Raw genomic sequence first — 446 nt, 5'->3', positions numbered from 1 at the left:
GGAGAGTGGAGGGACGGTGCAGGAGAGGAAGACCCTCAATAAGATGGATTGATTCTGTGAGTGGAGTGGTGGGAATGAATGTGTTTGAGACAGCGAGATTGGCACAGGATAGAACGGTGTTTAGGGCTCTTGTACATAGGGTCGCTATGAATTGCAAATGACTCGATGGCACATAACAACAACAACAACAACAACTACAACAACAACAACAAGGTGTTCTGTACATGTATATGGCATGATCTAGTTGCCTATGTTGTTGAGCTCTTTTGTACCTTTGTTGATTTTCTTTCTAGTTTCTCTGTTCTTCATCAAAAGTGGTGCATTAAAGTCACCTATTCTTGTCTTTTTATTTTTTCAAGTTCCGTTAATATTTGATTTATATATTTTGAGGGTCTTTCACTGTTTTTGTTCATTGAATGCATAGATATTTATTATGGTTTTGTATT

This window comes from Elephantulus edwardii, unplaced genomic scaffold (genome assembly GCF_000299155.1).
Source record: "Elephantulus edwardii isolate Elephantulus edwardi_28Jun2011 unplaced genomic scaffold, EleEdw1.0 scaffold00062, whole genome shotgun sequence".
Taxonomy (NCBI): Eukaryota; Metazoa; Chordata; class Mammalia; order Macroscelidea; family Macroscelididae; genus Elephantulus; species Elephantulus edwardii.
This window is presented reverse-complemented; position numbering follows the sequence as displayed.